Here is a 16327-nt window from a genome sequence, read left to right as displayed (position 1 = left end):
TAACATTTTATAAATAATACAATAATAGCTTTTTAGCAACGAATTTTTTGTTGTCGCAAATAATTTTTTTATTATAAACATTGTACATCATTTCTTACGAGCACAATCACCTAACAAAATTCTTTAAAAAATCTAGATAATGTAACCAAATTTACATAATATGCCTTTTATAAGCCATGATAGAAGCACGTGCCTCTACATACTCATGTAACTAGATTTACATAATATGCTTTTCATATATAGTACTATATATTAAGTTTATAACTTGTATTCCACAAACTCATTCTATAATAGCAAGTCACACAAGCATACTATGTTTAAAAGAGCCACGACAGTTCTGTCTATTTTTCATTTTTCACTCTTTTATAAGAAGCCACAGAATAGTTCCAAGTTTTTAAAAGCAAAAACCAGATTTCAAGCTGCAGCAGCATAACAGCCTGATTGGCAGATTCCTTCTGCACAAAGTTCTTAACAGACTCTTTTCTGCAAATAAGAAACCAACTTATTATTTAGATTAAAGGAAGGCTCCAAAATCTTGAATTATCCAAAAATGAAAAACAAGAAAGGTCAAGTCCAACCTCGCAGGTAGGTGATCACGAGGACGGTTGACAGGAGTCCAAATAGGATCACAAATAAAAAGCCACATTGCCTACAAAATTAAATTCTTCACTAGAAACAAATTTATGATTTTCTTGATAACAATAATCATTTTTTAAACATGGGCAACATTTTGCAAATGGCGTTTAGTTCATAAGTTGCTAGTGGGGATGATATGTAAAGATGTCCAGCAACAATAACTTAAAAGCAAAAAACATGAATGTAGTTGATTCATGTACGGGAAAGAAATACACCTTCTCGTATAATCCTGTTGACCAAGTCTGCGCTCCTCCGTACGACGTCGCTTTATCACCTGAAAACACAAACGTGAGCTAGCCGGTGGGTGTGTGCCGGAAACCTCTCTGATGCCTAAGTCAGCAAACTCGACAAATAGACAAAACTCTCTGTATTCAGAAAGCAAAGTTGTGTGTTACCTCCCCAAAGGTGTTGTTTGTGAGCTTTTATAGGTTTCGTGTGGCACAATCCTAGTAGGACTTCTATTCCGCCAAGCAGAGTCCTCCTAGGATTCATACTCCTGAAAAATAATGCTTATCCTTCAACACCCCCCTCACTGCTTAAACCAAGTGAGATGGTTTTTACCATGGTCGAACTACCATATGACCGAAATAAAACTGGCTATGCTGAGCCACAGAGTAGGCCGAACTATCCTTAGTTCGGTTCTTCCTTTCACTCCTCCTTATCTCGGTTCTCTCCTGTTCGCCTCATGTTGTATTTAGTCCGAGCTACCAAGTAGCAGGATTTTGACCGTTCTAACCACAATACCTCATGACCGGACTACCACCGATACCGGCCTAACTCCAAGTTGCTTTCGGACCGGAGTAACTTTACAATTCTTGGGCCGGAGTAACTCTATACCTCTTTTGGGCCGGAGTAACTTTTACGGCCTTTTCTACTCAGCCCTTTGTATTGTGGCCCAATATGACAATCTCATAGCTCGGCCCAATTTTTACCAAAATTACCTTCTCAATTGCCCCTTAATTCCATCTATGCATAGCATGATAGGGATTATCTGTTTATCAGCCGAGCTATAGTCCCCAAACCTTCCAGCCGAGCTACAACCATTTAGTTTATCCTGCCGAGCTAAACTTAAACCGAGCCGCTCCCATCCGGTCACAATGTCTTTTCAATCACCGAAAACTGAATCGCTTCCTATTCCGTATACACGTGGCACGTTCCCATTCACGGAAGGCAGCTGTCAACGGCGTCTTCGTATTTCGCAATTTTTGAACAGTTCCTGCCCTTTCTCTCTCTTTCCACAAAACAAGCTTTCTGTCTTTGAATCATTCACCCACACTTTTTACCTTCTTCTCTCTTCGTGCCTCTGCTTCTCCAACCTGAGTTCGTGTTCTTCATTGGTGCTGTTGCTCCCATCACCAGCTTCATCTTCTTCTGGTAAGCTTCACAAAATCTGTTTTGTTTTTCTTATTTCTGCTTTCTATGTTTTTGCGAAACATGCTTGTACATTCTTGTTTTTGCTTCTGTACTTTCATGGAAAAATCAGTAGAACCTATGAGTATATGTTATATATCCTATAGAAACTCGTTTTTGATCCAGAATCATGTCCCAACAGAACTAGGAAACTGTTTGTGCTATATAGGTAGATCAATTCAGACAATAACCGAACTAGATACACTTTAGCCGAGATACGCTTACCGAACGAAGTTCTGTACTCAGTAAACTAGGAACCTTGGTATTCAACCGAGCTAGGCCTTGGGGCTAAGCCAGCTTTCTTAGTTTCTAAACCAAACTCAGAAAGCTGCCCCTAGAGTCTCAACCGAAGCAACAAAACTCATAGTTCAACCGATTTAGGCCTTTGGGGCTAAACCAGCTTTCTTAGTTTTTTAGACCGAACTCAGAAAGCTGCCCCTAGACGATGAACCGGTCTAACAAAATTGTTTCCAAAGCCAATATGCCGAGATGCTTGCCAAGATCTGGCTAATAAGAACCCTACTCAAACCGAGCTCCCAAGCATTTTGCTAAACCGAGATAGAACCTGTCCACAAAGCCGAAGTAGGGCTCTTTTACCTTGCTTTTAATTTGTAGCACGGTCCAATGATCTGTGCTTAACCCCTTTGTTTTCTACTTTGTAGACTTAGGTTGCCCAGGCACTCCTTCGTGCGCTCAACCGAGCTACTGAGCACAATTTTTGCACCGACATAACTTATTCATAATTTATACAATAGATGGGGAAGTATAGGTACCTAGTAAATACTCCGGGCGGCCTAGCCGAATTCAGAAAAGACTACAATATACCCGATGACGTCCACTTGATCTTAGCCGAAAAAGATGTCATTCCATGGGGTAATGAAGGCTTTGTCCCCTTCACCCTTTTGTCAATTATTGAAACCGGACTACGATTTCCAGTCCAACTTTTAATCTGTGAGTTTCTTAGGCAAACTAGATTATGCCCCACCCAACTATCCACCAATTCATACCGCATCATCATGGGAATAGCCGAACTGGACCGCCAAGCCGGACTAAACCTTGGCCTGGCCGAAATCTTCCACCAATACTCTATTGGTTCAAAAGAAGATGGGTGGGTCTATTATCTAAGAATACGTCGCCGCCGAGAGAAGATAATAAAATATACACCGGACAAAGACTTAAACGACGACGATTTTTTCTGGGTGTCTGGGAACTTTGAGGATCGTCAAGCCCAGATTCCTGGCCGACCTATAAATTGGAAAAAAGGAGAGCCCAGTAAATTTACTTCGGTTTTCTTGCTTGCATTTTTTTTATATTTCGGTTTTTTAATGTATCAACCGGACTAACAGTTGTCTTCTTTCACAGATTCTGCCCACCTTCACTCTTTATACAGCTACCCAAACCTAGCCATTTTGCGCGCCGCACTACGGTATCCAGAACGTAGCTGGGCCAAATTGCTGAAGTTCGAGCCGACCTACAGATACAGTGGTCGCCGAAAAGCCAAAGTGACTGATTTTCTTCTTGAAGACGCCCCAGAGCCGGACCCAACCTTACCCCAGATCAGACTAATTCCACTCACTACTGAAGAGGAGATGGCCAAAAAGAACAGAGTAAGGGCTCTCTTGACCGAAACCAACAGGGCCGAAGTACTACCAGCAAGTCAAACCCAAGAAACGGTGGTGGCCCTTCCTATTCAACAACCATCCTCATCCCGCCGAACCAAGCGCGCCCGGACCGCCGAAACCGAACCAAGTTTGGTTGATGAAGAAGAAACTGCTCTTCCACCAAGCCTGCCACCGAGCCCCCAACCGGAGCCTTCCGACCGAACTACCATTAGCTGGGTGCCAAAACTTTCCTTCAACAACCGAGATATCCAAGACTCTGACTCGGTTGTTGCTGAGAAGGATCACTAGTTGGCCTTCAACCTGGCCAAGAGTGTGTGCCTCCCCAAAGATATGGAGCACCACCAAAAGCAACTGAACACCGAACTGAAGGCCATCCTGTCTTCAACAAAATCCATGATCTTGGTAAGTAGCTCTGTCCGTTTTTCTGTCTAATTTTTCCAACTTTCACTTCGGCTCAAGGGAAGTCTTTGTTTTGTCAGGCCATTCAGAAAAACAACATCACTTACAGGAAGGTGGTAGAGCTCAGGAAAACAACAAGGCAAGCCGTGGCAGAAGCTAAAGCGAAGGCGACCGAGCTAGAGGAGGCCAGAAAGCAAATGGCCGAGTTACGAGCTGAGAATGGCCGACTGGCCGGATTGGTTAGTTCGGCCGAGGCAGAAAAGCAAAAGGCCACCATTGTGCTAAAAGACAAGTATCTGCGCGAGCTGGTAAAGCTTGAAAAGAAGAAAGATACTGAGATAACCCAGCTGAAGGAGAGCGCAAAAGGAGCCGAAAAGAAAGGCTTCAAGAAGGCAGAGGATACATATGTCAAGCAGTGTGAAGCCGCCAAGGAACTTTTCTTTAAGTGCGGCTGGAGGGCAGCCGTTGAGAAGCTCGGCCACGATCCACAGACCGAGGTTTTCAACCCTCCAGCCTACTTCATACCGAACTCCCTGGTGGAGTATGCTGATGCCATTCAGCAGGAATTTCTCGAAGGCTCAGACTCTGACGAAGACTCTGCCTCTGAGGATACTCCAGTTGTCAATGCGGACCTGTCAGTTCGGCTGGAGCCCACTTTGGAAGACCTAACTATTGAACAACCAGGTGAAACCGTTGTTCCGACCGAAACCACCCTTGTGACCGAGAACGAGCTCGCGCCTGAAACCGGTCTTCATGTTGATGCCGATGCTGCGTTTGATGCCGAAATTGATGATCTTTTCTCTTGATTTTGTACTCTTTTTTTTTTTTACTTTTGTAACTGGGCTACAGCCCCTCCTTTGTACTTGCTTCCGGATGAATGAAAATTTTCATTAACTCTTACTTCGGCTGATGTTTACGTTTTGGTACTTGTTATGATTTTTCCACGATCTTTGTGCTTTCAACTGTTATCTCGGTTTTGGCTGCTCAAACTAGCTATGCTTACCAGCCAACCACTCCTTAGCCGACATAATTACTTCGACTGAGGAGTACTCAGAGTTGGTTTAATCCAGCCAACCACTCTTCAGCCATACCCTTACCTCGGCTGAAGAGTACAAAGAGTTGGTGTAGTCCAGCCAACCACACTTCAGCCATACCCATACTTCGGCTGAAGAGACCAAAGAGTTGGTTTAATCCAGCCAACCTCAAAGTTAGTTTTTCCAGCCAACTTAGAATAATGTTTGGTTATTCTGACCAAACGTCCTGCAGCCTGGATCCTTATCCTGGGCTTAAGAAGGGTGTTGGTTTAATCCAGCCAACCACTCTTCAGCCATACCCTTACTTCGGCTGAAGAGTACAAAGAGTTGGTGTAATCCAGCCAACCACTCTTCAGCCATGCCCATACTTCGGCTGAAGAGTACAAAGAGTTGGTTTAATCCAACCAACCATACTTCAGCCATACCCATACTTCGGCTGAAGAGTACAAAGTTGGTTTAATCTAGCCAACCTCTAAGTTTTTCCAGCCAACTTAGAATAATGTTTGGTTATTCCGACCAAACGTCCTGCAGCCTGGATCCTTATCCTGGGCTTAGGAAGGGTGTTGGTTTAATCCAGCCAACCTCTAAGTTAGTTTTTCCAGCTAACTTAGAATAATGTTTGGTTATTCCGACCAAACGTCCTGCAGCCTGGATCCTTATCCTGGGCTTAGGAAGGGTGTTGGTTTAATCCAGCCAATCTCTAAGTTAGTTTTTCCAGCTAACTTAGAATAAAAGGTTTGCAATATTCCTAACTTCACTAAAGCTAACTTTTACAGAGATCAACGCATGCTGAAAAGAATCGATTGTTTTATTGAAGAAAAAGAAATTACACATGTTTGAAATGAAAAAAGCTAAAAATAAAATAACTTGAGATTGGCCGTGTTCCATGGCCTAGGGATTGCTTTGTCGTCCTTGTCTTCTAAGTGGTATGCCCCTTTGCCTGCTAACCCAACCACTTTGTAAGGACCTTCCCAGTTTGGCCCTAACTTGCCATCTTCTGGTATCAAGGTGTTTCCCATCACTTTGCGCAGTACCCAATCTCCGATCTTGAATTGCCTTGGATGCACCGTTTTGTTGTATTTTCTGATTAACTCTCGTTGGTATGAGGCAATGTGAACCAGTGCTTTTTCCCTTCTTTCTTCCGCAAGGTCAAGTTCTAATGCTATGGCTTCTCCATTCAAGTCTGGATCAAAATTTTCGCTTTGAATTGTGGGGAGGCCAACTTCCAGTGGGATTACTGCTTCCATTCCGTAGGCTAAGGAGAATGGTGTCTCTCCTGTCGATCGCCGAGGTGTGGTGCGGTAAGCCCATAAAACATGAAGAAGCTCGTCCGCCCACTTACCTTTTGCCTTCTCTAACCTTTTCCTCAATCCATCCAAGACGACTTTATTTGATGCTTCTGCTTGGCCATTTGCTTGAGGATATGCCGGTGTAGAATTGTAGAACTCTATCTTGTACTCTTCACAAAAGCCTCTGAAGATTCTGCCGTCGAACTGAGTGCCATTGTCTGAGATTAGGGCTTTTGGTATGCCAAACCGAGTGATGATATTCTGCCAAACGAACTTCTTCACATCTTTTTCTTTGATTGATGCCAATGCTTCTGCTTCCACCCACTTTGTGAAGTAGTCTGTTGCTGCGAGAAAGAACTTCCTGTTGCCAGGTGCTGTTGGAAGTGGTCCTACTATGTCCAAGCCCCACATTGCGAAAGGCCATGGGCTGGTTAATGGTAGGAGTTCTCTTGCTAGTTGATGTATTTGGTGTGCGAATTTTTGGCATTTCTCACACTTCTTCACATATTTCTCTAAGTCTGTCTGCATGTATGGCCACCAGTATCCTTGTGAAATGGCCCTGTAAACTAACGATCTTTCTCCTTGATGGCTTTCGCACACTCCTGCGTGTATCTCGTACAAGAATGCTTCCACTTTGCTGGGGTGGACACACTTTAGATAGGGTCCTGAGAACGACTTTTTGTATAATGCCAAAGATGAGGAGAGCCAAAATCGCTGCGACTTTGCTCTTATTCTGTTGGCTTCTTTTTTCTCTTCTGGTAAGATGCCGTCTTTTAAAAATAGGATGATGGGGTCCATCCAAGAGGGGCCTAGCTCTGCGCAACATACCTCTTCTACTTCGGGGTCTTCAATGCTTGGTCTAGGTAGGTAGTCGATCAGTAGTGGATGAGGTATGGAGGTATCGGCCATCGAAGCGAGGCCTGCTAGTTCGTCTGCTCTACTGTTTTCCTCCCTGCCGATTTGTTCTATCCTTACTACATCAAACTTCTTGATCTCTGTTCTGACCAATTCTTGGTACTTGGCCATCCTATCATCCTTTGCTTCATAGTCGCCAGAAATTTGGTTTACCACCAACTGTGAGTCGCTGTAGACCATTAGTTCGGTAGCCATCATGTAATATGCTGATTTGAGTCCCGCGAGAAGTGCTTCGTACTCCGCTTCATTGTTTGATGCTGGGAAGCCAAGGTTGATTGCTTTCTCTATAACCAGGCCGTCTGGGGAGATGAGGACTATGCCAAGTCCTGCACCATGCCGGTTGGATGCTCCATCCACAAAGAGCTTCCACATCTCTCCAACGAACAACTTCCAACAAGTGGAGGGGTCAGATGATGTCGTGGGGTCAAGAATGGTGTTTTCTTCAAGGTCCTTGCTTGCTGTCTGCCCCTCGCCATCTGATTGTACTGTTAGTGAGTCTTGGTTTGTTTCTTCCTTGCTGTCTTTAATTTGGTCTGCCTTGGAGTCTGACAGAGTGCTTTCTGCTAGGGGTTGCGCTATTCCGGCGTCAACTTCCATCCCTAGTTCGGTTGTGTCAGTTAGGTCGACCGGGCAGATATGATGACTTCCTGGAGTAAATTCTGCGACGAAGTCTGCCAAAGATTGGGCTTTTATTGCGGTCCTGGGTTGGAACTTGATGTCGAATTGTCCCAACTCTACTGCCCACTTCAAAATTCGCCCAGAAAAGTTCACCCTCTCAAACAAAGCTTTTAATGGGAAAGCTGTGAGGACGACTATGGTGTGGGCGTGAAAGTAGTGTGCCAATTTCCTGGAGACCATCATCAAGGCTAATGCCAGTTTTTCCAGTGGTAAATACCTTGTTTCAGCTCCCAACAATGTCTTGCTGACATAATAGATGGGCAAGTGTTAGATTCCTTCTGCACGAACCAACACTGCGCTAACTGCGTGCTGAGAGACTGCCAGGTACAAGAAGAGTTCTTCACCAGGCACTGGGGTAACAAGCAGCGGTGGGGAAGACATATACTCCTTCAAGCTCTCCAGAGCTTGGTCGCATTCTTCATCCCACTCAAACTTGGCCTTTAAGGCATGAAAAAATGGTCGTAGTCTATCTGACGACCGGCTGATAAATCGGTTAAGTGCAGCTGCCATGCCGGTGAGATGCTGCACTTCTTTCACAGAGTTTGGTCTCTCCAAATCTTGGATTGCTTTGATCTGAGAGGGGTCTGCTTTTATACCTTGGTTGGTCACAAGGAAACCCAGGAATTTGCCAGATCCTACTCCGAATGTACACTTGGACGCATTAAGGCGCAACTTGTGCTTCTTCAGGATCTCAAACATCTCGCCTAGGTCTTTAAGATGGTCATTCTCATCCTTGCTCTTGACCACCATGTCGTCGATGTAAGCCTCCATTGTTCTGCCTAGCAATGGTTCAAACATCTTGGTGACCATTTGTTGGAATGTTGCCCCTGCGTTCTTCAGGCCAAAGGGCATGACCTTGTAACAGTATAGTCCTCTTAGAGTCGTAAAGGATGTGACCTCCTGATCTGGCTTATGCATGGCGATTTGGTGGTAGCCTCTGTATGCATCCAGAAAGCTAAGTCGGTTGTGCCCTGCTGTTAGGTCTACCAGTTGATCTATCCGTGGTAGAGGAAAGCTATCTTTTGGGCACGCATTGTTGACTGTTTTGTAGTCGACGTAGACACGCCATTTGCCATTTTTCTTTGGTACGACAACCGTGTTGGAGATCCATTTTGGGTAGTGCACTTCTCTAATTGCTCCTGCCTCCAGCAGGTTGCCTACTTCTTCCACCACTATCTCGGCGTGGTGGAGTGTCGATCTGCGTGTTCGTTGGATGATTGGTCTGGCGGATGGGTGGACATTAAGTTGGTGACTGATGAAGTTTGGGTCAATGCCTGGCATGTCGTAGGGTGTCCAGGCGAACACTTCGATGTTAGAGGTCAAGAATTCCAAGACCTCTAATCTCTCAGTGCTGGACAACGACAAGCCGAGCAAGAAGAACTTATCCGGGTTCTTTTCATCTATTTTTACCTCTACCAAGTCCTCCACTGCTTTCTGATCAGCCTCTTTGCCGACATCCGCGAATAGTTCATTGCTTTCAGGCTCTTCCACCGAATGAACATATCCTTTGGCAGCGCGGCTGCCATTCACCATGGCGAAACATTGCTTTGACATGATCTGATCTCCATAGACTTCTTCAATTATTCCCGTGTCGTTGGGAAACCGCATTACTTGGTGGTAAGATGATGCCACCGATCGCATGGCATGCAGCCATGTCCTGCCCAGGATGATGTTGTAAGTGGAGGGAACCTTCAATACCCAGAACTCCACTTGTTTTGTTACGCTTCCTGCTCTGACTGGAAGAATTATTTTGCCGACGGGCCATTCTGGCATGAAGTTGAATCCAATTAGGGGAGATACTGCAGGCGCCAAGTCTTTGTCTTGCAGCTTCAGTTGTTTAAATGTTTCGTAGTACATGATTTCACATGAACTACCCTGGTCAATCAGAATCCGCTTGGTGTCTAAATCCTTGACTCGGAGAGTGACGACTAGGGCATCATTGTGAGGACAGTATATTCGATCCAAGTCTTTATCCGAAAAAGACATGACGTTTGTTGCCTCTGTTTTCCCCTTCTTGATGGCAGGTTGGGCACTTAGCACTTCTCTAAAGTGCTCAGCCTTTTTGATTGATCCCCTGAGCTCGCATACACGCTCAGGTTCAAAGACTCCATGTATCACATTGATAATGCCTTGAGGTGGGGCACCGATTGGCATTCTATTGGGGTTATTATGGTCCTGGGGAGCAAGCTGCGTCCCTCCTTCAATGTATTTGTCCAAGTGACCTGCCGCCACCAACTCCTCCAGGTGCTGTCTCAATAGTGTGCAATTCTCAGTTCGGTGCCCCTTTTCTTTGTGGAAGGTGCATCGCGATCTTTCGTCATAGTCCTTCTGGGCTTCTCGCAGCTTGGCTGGCCACTTGACGAAAGGCTCATCTCTTATTTCGCTCAGAATCCGATATATCGGCTTCTTGAACACCGTGGTTATGGAATTGCGGATTCTCAACCATCTTTTATCCGGATCTTCTCCGTTATCTCATCTGCCACGTCCGTTTCTGTTCTGACGATCCACTGTATTGACCTTTGCTGAGGTTTTCTTTTCTGGTACTGCGGTCGCACAGGATTTTGCTTTGGCACGTGCGCCATCCTCCTCTACCCTGATGTGCTGATGCACTCTTTCCATCAGGGCTTCCATGGTGAGGGGTGGCGCCATGGTGATTGAGTCCCTTAGTCTGTTCCCAACTGGAAGGCCTCTTTTATACTGTGCAATGGCGAGATTGGTGGGGCAGTCCCCAATCTGATTGAATGTCTCCCAGTAGCGACTGTTGTAGGATCTTAGGGTCTCTTTATCGCCCATGTCGATGGAGAGTAGCTGGTCGATCTTCACCGGGGTTTTAGTGTTTGTTCGGAACCTTGTTACGAACGCTTCTGCCAATTGCGCCCAAGAGGCTATGCTGCCCTCAGGGAGTTTCTCGAACCAAGTCAAGCCTAGGTCGCCAAGGCTAGACGGGAAGAGTATGCACATTAAGGCCTCGTTTCGCCTGTAAACGGCCATCACTTGGCGAAAGTGGCTTAAGTGTGAGTACGGGTCCGTCTTCCCTTCATATGTAGTGAATTTCGACTGAAGGAAGCCTGATGGTAGGGGCGTGTTTTCAATCGCTGGAACAAACGGCGAAGTCTGCAGCCTTGCTAGTGCTTTGTCCGTTGGTTCGTAGGCAGGGCGCGGTATTAGCATTCCAACCTCGACGCTTCCATGCATCCGAGGAGCCAACCGCTGTAAGGCAGAAACTCTGTGTGGATCCCTTGCCCTGGCATCCTCCTTGCATCGTGCTTTTTCTTCGAGCACGGTTCGTAAGTCGGATGACCTGGGTAACTTCGTTTGTCTAGATCTGGTTTGGTGTGAATGCGAGGGCCAATACGTGCTTCCTTCAGTGTATGATCTTTCAGATCTCCTGGAGTGACGAGTTCTGGAAGACCAAGATTGAGTGTCGCCTGTCCTGAGGCTTCTGCTCTCTCCTTGCGAGGGCGTAGTATTCCTACTACGATTTTCTGAGTGGCGAGGGGGCGTCTTGTTTTTGCGCCCCTCTCCTGTCGCCACTTCTTTTTTCTTCATCTGGCGTTTCAAGGCCTCCATGTCCGCCGCCATCTTTCTTATCAATTCATCTTGCTCTTTCATGCGATCTTCCAGAGCTTGAGGGTCAATCCTCCGCCTTTGCCTGTCAGGACTTTGAGAATGAGATTGACAGGGGCTGTGAGTCCGTCTTCCCCTAGTATCTCTCCTAGAGTTATGTCGCTGGGACTCCAAGTCCGCCATGGGAGGGACAGAAGGTAATCCTTCACGCCTTGCGCCTCCGTCTGGAGTTAGCCCGTCGACGGCGGACTGCAGCAATTCTTCAATGTGTGCCATTGATTGTAAAGGGGAGAAGCTTTAATCAAGAGGTTTTGTTCTGTCTGTTCTTCCCACAGACGGCGCCAATTGTTCGGGAAAGAAATACACCTTCTCGTGTAATCCTGTTGACCAAGTCTGCGCTCTTCCGTACGACGTCGCTTTATCACCTGAAAACACAAACGTGAGCTAGCCGGCGGGTGTGTGCTGGAAACCTCTCCGATGCCTAAGTAAGCAAACTTGACAAATAGACAAAACTCTATGTATTCAGAAAGCAAAGTTGTGTGTTACCTCCCCAAAGGTGTTGTTTGTGAGCTTTTATAGGTTTCGTGTGGCACAATCCTAGTAGGACTTCTATTCCTCCAAGCAGAGTCCTCCTAGGATTCATACTCCTGAAAGATAATGCTTATCCTTCAACACCCCCCTCACTGCTTAAACCAAGTGAGATGGTTTTTACCATGGCCGAACTACCATATGACCGAAATAAAACTGGCTATGCTGAGCCACAGAGTAGGCCGAACTATCCTTAGTTCGGTTCTTCCTTTCACTCCTCCTTATCTCGGTTCTCTCCTGTTCACCTCATGTTGTATTTAGTCCGAGCTACCGAGTAGCAAGGTTTTGACCGTTCTAACCACAATACCTCATGACCGGACTACCACTGATACCGGCCTAACTCCAAGTTGCTTTCGGACCGGAGTAACTTTACAATTCTTGGGCCGGAGTAACTCTATAACTCTTTTGGGCCGAAGTAACTTTTACGGCCTTTTCTACTCAGCCCTTTGTATTGTGGCCCAATATGACAATCTCATAGCTCGGCCCAATTTTTACCAAAATTACCCTCTCAATTCACAAAGTTTTACCGTAGCTAGCAAGTATTCAGTTATGGTGTATTGGCATAGAAATCAAGAAGTTTCAATCAAATAATTTTGAGACTGAATCATTCATGCAATTCAGGGACTATCCAACAATAACAAGAAACTACTGTAATTTTTTTTTTATTTTCTGCTCTTCCATAAAGATTAAGCTTCACAGGGTCAAGGGAAAAAAGGGAGTACTGCTTTGTGTATGCCTGTATGATCAAGTAAAATCACTATTGATATGTTACGAAATTACCTTTAAATAATAGTTTGAATCGAGTGTAAAGCGATGATAAATTCTAGCGGGCAAGATAATTATTCCACCTTTTTTTTACCAAGACATGGATCCAAGCATCATTACGATCCCTCACATCAAAATAACCTTCACCACAATGTAAAAAATTAAAAGGCCTAAGCAGACAAACATTACAAAATCAATTCAAATCTCAACTAAATTTACCATTTCCTGCCACACAGTAGCGGATCTTTTCATCAATATGAAGATGTTCTTCAAAGAAGTTTTTGATTTTCTCTTCATAGTTTGGTAACTTTTCTGAGAAACCTCACAAAAGTCCTAAAGATAAATTTGCACCAAATTGAAAGCAACGGAAAGCATCAAAAATTGGTGCAACAGAAATTCTGGAAATTGGTGCTGCTGTGGGACTGCAATCAACATATATAGAAAAATTAACATGCCAACCACAATCAATAACAGCTTGTGAAATCAAACCCATGAGGCCTGCCCTACCTCCTCCATAGACTATATCAATGTTCTTTGAGACCTTCAAGAGACAAAAGTCAAATCAGTCTAAAAAGTGTTTGTAACAAAGTATATGAAGAAAATAGATAAACCCGTTTGAAAAGAACACCGCAGGCTTTTGTCACTCTATTCCCTTTCTAGTAAAAAAGAGAAGAGAAAAAAACAGAGAATCAAAGTAGGCACAATACTTGGTGAAACTTAATCACTGTGCTTGGTTTGAGTTTTTTAGATTAAGTTTTTTAAAAATTGACTTTTTTGACTTTTGTGTTTTTTTGTTTTTAGTAAATATTTTTTAAATTTTAAACATTTTTTTTACTATTTTAGATGCACCTTACTTAGATGTATCTAAAAAGTAAAAAATTTGTGAAAAAATATTTTAAAAAATTAATAAATACATAAAAATACAAGAAATGTACTGAATTATTGTATTTTTTTGTATTTTTGGTATTTAGTGAATTTTTAAAAGATTTTTTTTACATTTTTTTTATTTTTTAGGTGTATTTATGTTAGGTGTGTCTAAAAAGTAAAAAAATTGCTTAAAATATTAAAAAAATTCAGTAAAAACAAAAAAATACGGAAAATAAGAAAGTAGAATTTTCTGAAAAGTGTTTTGGAAAACTGAAAACCAAGCAAGGTGAATTCAAGAAGTGAAATGAAGTAACAAGTTGACAATGATGGTATAAAATGATGATAATAGTATTATAGCTCTAATTTCTAACTGTTTGATGAAATAGATAAAAATAACCTGTGGCCAACAAAAGCCCAATAATATCCACTAAAATCACTACAAGAATCTGCACTTTTAGCGACCACTTTTCGCGACCAATATAAAAGTTGGTAGCTAAAAGTTATCTTTTGGCGACCAAATATTAATTAGTCGTGAATGATCATTATTTTTGCCGACCAAATATGAGTTGGTCGCAGAAGGTCATATTTTGGCGACCAAAAAATGAGTTGGTCGCAGAAAGTGGTATGGTTTTGGCGACCAACTATAAATTTGGTCGCGGAAGGTCACATTTTGGCGACCAAAAAATAAGTTGGTTGCGGAAGACCAAAAATAAGTTGGTTATGGAATTCGCGACCAAAATTTTGGTTGCCAAAAAACTTATTTTTAGCGACAAAATATTTTAGTCGCCGTATATTGAGTTTTGGCTACTAAAACAATTTAGTCGCCAAATGGAAAATAAAAAATTATTTTTTTATCTTTGGCGACTAGAATTTTGGTCGCCAAAAAACTTATTTTTAGTGACTAAAAGTATTTTAGTCGCCATATATTGAGTTTTGGCTACTAAAACTATTTAGTCGCCGAATAGAAAATAAAAAATTGTTTTTACCTTTGGCAACCAAAAAGTTTTGGTCGCCAAATAAAAAATCTCTCGTCTCTCTATCTCTCTCTCTATCTTTTCCCCTCTATCTTTCCCTCTCTCTCACTCATCACTCTTCTCTCTGGCTCTCTCATATCTCTCCGCTCTTTATCTCTCTTGTTCATCTTTCTTCTTTCTCTCTCTCTCTCTCTCTCTATGTTTCTTTCTCTATCTCTTGTTCATTTCTTTTTGTTGTCTTTCTCTCTCTATCTCTCTTTCTCTGTGTCTATCTCTCGCTCATCTTGTTTCTCTCTCTTTTTTTATCCTTCTCTCTCTGTTACTCATCACTTTTCTCTCCGGTTCTCTCTATCTCTCTTGCTTATCTTTATTCTCCCTCTCACTCTCTCTATATCTCTTGTTCATCTCTTTTTGCTGTCTTTCTCTCTCTCTCTCTCTCTCTCTCTCTCTTTGTCTATCTCTCGCTCATCTTGTTTATCTTTCTCTTTTTTTCTTTCTCTCTGTCTGTCTCTCTCTCTCACTCATCTCTCTTCTCTCTCAATCGTTCATTTCTCTCAATCACACTCATCTCTTTCTCTGAGCCCATTATTATTGAAAGAGGAAAAAGTCAAAAAATGAAATGGGTCTCTTTTTCTCTCTGTCTCTTACTCTCTGTGTCTCTCAAGAATTTCTCTTCTCTCTCTTTCACTCATCTCTCTTACTCATTTCTTTTCTCTATCTCTCTCATCTCTTTTCAAATATATTTTTTTTCAAATATTTTTTTTCCAATTATAATGTGTATAATTCCATCGTCATAAATAATACAAAAAATAAATATAAATATTTTAGGCCTAGACAAACATGCTTTTTAGTTTATGTTTTTAAATTTTTTAAAATATTTTGTTCAAACCAAACGCGTTTGTAATTTATGTTTTTCTAAAAATAAACAAAAACCAATTTATAAAATTTATGGAAAATATTTTTCATTAAAATACTACCCCTACTTCTACCAAAGTAAAAATATAAGAATAATTTTTTATTCATTAAAATAAAAATGAAACAAATAAATTTTCAACCTTCATAACTGAAAAAAATAAAGAATCAAAATAAAAAAAAAAATTCATTAACTATAAAAAAAAATTTATTTTAACAAAAAATAATTTTCTTTTTAAAAAAAGAATCATTTTGTTGTTTAAATATTACCAAAAAACAAAAAAAAATAGGCTTCCTTTTCCGTTTGTTGTCATGCCCATGAAGGGTTTTGATGTTATTTTGGGTATGGACTGGTTATCGTCATACCGGGCTGTTATTGATTGCTACCGCCAGAGGGTCACGTTATGTACCTTGAGCGGGGAGTGGTTCCATTTCTTGGGAGATCGGGTTGGTAGTGTTTTGCCACCGGGGTATGATTCGCGAGGGCGAAGTGAGCTTAGTAGTCTACTTGCTAGCTTTGAGAGTAGTGAGTGTGTTGAGACACAGATTGTGTTGCCGAGGGTGGTTTGTGAGTATTCGGATGTCTTTCCCGAAGATCTTGTTAGTTTGCCACCTCACCGAGAGATAGAGTTCTCTATTGATTTAGTGCCCGGCACGGCGCCGATTTCTAT

At 42.7% G+C, this 16327-nt stretch overlaps 1 pseudogene; it reads right to left on the bottom strand.

Moving 5' to 3' along the window:
- Positions 1-113: 113 nt before the first annotated feature.
- LOC114305093 (acireductone dioxygenase 2-like) lies at positions 114-15330 on the bottom strand (annotated as a pseudogene).
- Positions 15331-16327: the final 997 nt, after the last annotated feature.

This window comes from Camellia sinensis, chromosome 2 (genome assembly GCF_055761805.1).
Source record: "Camellia sinensis isolate YWXY chromosome 2, ASM5576180v1, whole genome shotgun sequence".
NCBI lineage: Eukaryota > Viridiplantae > Streptophyta > Magnoliopsida > Ericales > Theaceae > Camellia > Camellia sinensis.
This window is presented reverse-complemented; position numbering and strand designations above follow the sequence as displayed.